Here is a 4,475-nt window from a genome sequence, read left to right as displayed (position 1 = left end):
TCCGGGTTACATCACAGAAACCAGCCATCTCTGTGATACATACCTCCCATCCACTACGCAACCATTAGCCACCTTACACTATGCTTTCTCTAAGTCCATTAGACAAAGACATTCCTAAGACTCTTTATCTCACACACATATCCTGGCTCAAACTCCATCTTGGAAAGCAGGAGAGAATACATCTATATACAGTATATATATAATCGTCTCGTCTCGTCTGGCAGCGGCCAATCAGCGCCGCGGGATTTCTGAAAAACGATGGCGGCCGTTAGCGGCTCATCTGCTCGACGGAGCTCAGCGGCGATGCAGCCGGAAGATGACCGGCGCGAGGCGCTCATCTCCCGGCCAGTACCAGCAGAACGACCTTGACCGCCGGACCCATCTGCGGGACGGAGATGCAACCGGGAGATGAGCGGCGCGAGTCGCTCATCTCCCGGCCGGTAGCAGCAGAAGGACCGCCGGCGTCGCTGACCTCCATGCGGAAGGGAGGACCGGGGAGCGGCGCTGCGGGTCAGGATACTTCTGCTGCGAGCGCCCGCTCATGTCCCGGGTTCTCGCAGCGGAAGTACCCGCACAGGCAGCGGCGCTCCCCGGTCCACACCAAGACGATTCGATGATTGGTCGCGGTCTTCGGACCCGACCAATCACTGATCTTACCGCAAAAGTTAAACACCGCTGTGCTGATTGGTCGCGGACGCTGCCCGCGACCAATCACCGATTTTGGCGCCACATTTAAATAGCGTCCGCGACCAATCAGCACAGCGGTGTTTAAATGTGGAGCCAAGATCTGTGATTGGTCGCGGCCGATATTTAAATTTGCCGCCCAAATCAGTTATTGGTCGCGGGCAGCGTCCGCGACCAATCAGCACAGTAGTGTTTAACTTTTGCGGCAAGATCAGTGATTGGTCGCGGGCCAAGACCGCGACCAATCACCGATTTGTGTGGCACATTTAAATAGCAGCCGCGACCAAATGGATGTCAGCGCCGCTCCCCGGTCCTCCCTTCACACCCTAGGCGCATGGATGTCAGCGGCGCTGCCTGTGCGGATACTTCCGCTGCGAGAACCCGGGACATGAGCGGGCGCTCGCAGCAGAAGTATCCCGACCCGCAGCGCCGCTCCCCGGTCCTTCCTTGACACGCTAGCCGCTGATGTCCCCACAGTATCCGCATGGTGTTACAAAGGTCCGGACATTTGTGTTAAAAATCGCTGATTGGTCGCTGGCGCTGCCCGCGACCAATCACCGATTTGGCCGCCACATTTAAATATCGGCCGCGACCAATCACCGATCTTGGCGCCACATTTAAACACTGCTGTACTGATTGGTCGCGGACGCTATTTAAATGTGGCGCCAAAATCAGTGATTGGTCGCGGTCTTGGCCCGCGACCAATCACTGATTTTGCCGCAAAAGTTAAAAATTACTGTGCTGATTGGTCGCGGACGCTGCCCGCGACCAATCACCGCTATTTAAATGTGGCGCCAAAATCGGTGATTGGTCGCGGCCGATATTTAAATTTGCCGACCAAATCGGTGATTTGTCGCGGGCAGCGCCAGCGACCAATCAGCGATTTTTAACACAAATGTCCGGACCTTTGTAACACCATGCGGATACTGTGCGGACATCAGCGGCTAGCGTGTCAAGGGAGGACCGGGGAGCTCTCCGCCCACGACCAATCAGTGATCTTGGCGCTAAAGTTAAACACCGCTCTGCTGATTGGTCGCGGCCGCTGCCCGCTACCAATCAGCAATTTGGGCGCCACATTTAAATAGCGGCCGCGACCAATCACCGATCTTGCCGCCACATTTAAACACTGCTGTGCTGATTGGTCGCGGACGCCAGCTGCGACCAATCAGCGAGCTTGGCGCCAAATTTAAACAACGCTCTGCTGATTGGTCGCGGACTCCAGCCGCGACCAATCAGCGAGATTGGCGCCAAATTTAAACAGCGCTCTACTGATTGGTCACGGTTGCCAGCCGCGACCAATCAGCGAGATTGGCGCAAAATTTAAACAACGCTCTGCTGATTGGTCGCGGACGGCAGCCCCGACCAATCAGCGAGATTGGCGCCAAATTTAAACAAAGCTCTGCTGATTGGTCGCGGATGACAGCCGACCGTGACCAATCAGCGAGATTGGCGCCAAATTTAAACAACGTTCTGCTGATTGGTTGCGGCCGACCGCGACCAATCAGCGAGATTGGCGCCTAATTTAAACAGCGCTATGATGTCCCGATGGCAAGTGTGAACGGAGGACCGAGGATCGGCGCCGCCGGTCGGGATGCTTCTGCTGCGAGCAGCCGCTCATCTCCCAGCTGCTCGCAGCGGAAGTACCCGCACAGGCAGCGCCGCTCCCCGGTCCTCACTAATACGACGCTGATTGGTTGCGGCCGCCGGCCCCGACCAATCATCGATATGGGCGGCAAATTTAAACCCCGCTCTGCTGATTGGTCGCCGTGGCCGGCCCCGACCAATCAGCGATTTTGGTTGCAAATTGAAACACCGCTCTGCTGATTGGTCGCTACCGGTAGCCGCGACCAATCAGCGATTTTTGCGCAAAATTTAAACAACGCTCTGCTGATTGGTCGCGGACGCCAGCCGCGACCAATCAGCGAGATTGGCGCCAAATTTAAACAACGCTCTGCTGATTGGTCGCGGACGCCAGCCGCGACCAATCTGCGATATTGGCGCCAAATTTAAACAATGCTCTGCTAATTGGTCGCGGTCGCAGGCCGCGAACAATCAGCAGTATTGGCGTAAAATTTAAACCCCGCTCTGCTGATTGTTCGCGACCGCCGTGCGTGACTAATCAGCGATTTTGGCGCCAAATGTAAACCCCGCTCTGCTGATTAGTCGCGGTCGGAGACCGCGACCAATCAGCGATATTGGCGCCAAATTTAAACACCGCTTCGCTGATTGGTCGCGGACGGGCCATCGCGACCAATCAGCAATATTGGCGCCATATTTAAACACCGCTCTGCTCATTGGTCGCGGTTATCTGTCACGAATAACCAGCATTATTGGCGACAAATTTAAACACCGCTCTGCTGATTCGTCGCGGCCTTGACCAATCACCATTATTGGCGCCAAATCTAAATACCGCTCTGCTGATTGGTCGCGACCGCCGGCCGCAAACAATCAGCATTATTGCTGCCAAATTTAAACCCCGTTCTGCTGATGGGTCGCGTTTGCTGGCCACGACCAATCAGCATTATTGGCGCCAAATTTAAACCCCGCTCTGCTGATTAGTCGCGACCGCCGGCCGTGACCAATCTGCGATATAGGCGCCAAATTTTAATACCGCTTTGCTGATTGGTCGCGGTTGCCGGCCTCGAGCAATCAGCGATTTTGGCGCCAAATGTAAACACCGCTCTGCTGCTTGCGCCCGGTCGGCCGCATACCTATTCTAGAATACCCGATGAGTTAGAATCGGGCCACCATCTAGTATATAATAGCTAGTGTTGAGCGAGCATGCTCGACACTGCTCGGTACTCGCCCGAGCATCTCACTACTCGGGATGTTCGGCGAGGGAGCTCGGGTCTCCGCCCTGCATGTTTGGCGCTCTTTACAGAGCCAATGAATATGCAGGGATTGCCAGCCAGTCACTGTAATGCCGCAGCCATGTTGTTTGTGGGCATTACAGTGATTGGCTGGCCGCACAGCGTCACCTCGAGTATTTAAAACCGGGCGCCGCCATCTTGGACACAGTCGCTCCGGATCAGACAGTGTAGGGAGAGTGCTGCTGACCTAGGGAGAGATTTATTCTGTGAAATAGGTAGTGTAGGGTCTCTATAGCCTGCAAAATCAAACAAACAGTCCTTCTTAGGACTAATATCCATCCCAGATATCAGGCAGGCAGGCTGTACAGGAGACACAGAGGTTATACCAACAAACACTGCATTACAGTCCATTGTGCTCCTGCTGGTCAAATTGCTAGACTTATTCCCCGGTCTCAGGGGCCAGGAAAAATCCTTTTTTTTTTCATCTAAATCCTGTATTTTTTTTTCCTCAGTCAGACTGTCCAAATACGCGTCTTATTAACCTTTTGGTATTCCCCCACCCCCCTCCCAAAAAAAAAAAATTGAGTGTCTGTGACTGTTCAGACACCAATATACCTGTTTGAAAGATTCTGGTGTAGGCCAGAAAAATATAACTGTGGTTTTGCAGTTCCACAGGTCAAATCTCTGTATTATCCTTTTTTTGGCATTTTTTGCCGTAAAAAAAAAACAGTAATAGTGTCTCCCTGACTGGTCAGACACAAATATATCTGTTTAAAAGAGTCTGGTGTAGGCCAGAAAAGTATAACTGTGGTTTTGCAGTTCCACAGGTCAAATCTCAGTATTATCCTTTTTTTTGGCATTTTTTACCATAAAAAAACTGTGTAAGGCAGCACTAGTCATCATAATGGGGGATACTCGCTTCGCTGCGACAATCAATGCACACGTGCAATGTCTTTCCGTTATTTCACAATGCTCAGCAGT

This window comes from Phyllobates terribilis, unplaced genomic scaffold, assembly GCF_046119375.1.
Source record: "Phyllobates terribilis strain yellow unplaced genomic scaffold, ASM4611937v1 Scaffold_1198__1_contigs__length_366261, whole genome shotgun sequence".
NCBI lineage: Eukaryota > Metazoa > Chordata > Amphibia > Anura > Dendrobatidae > Phyllobates > Phyllobates terribilis.
This window is presented reverse-complemented; position numbering follows the sequence as displayed.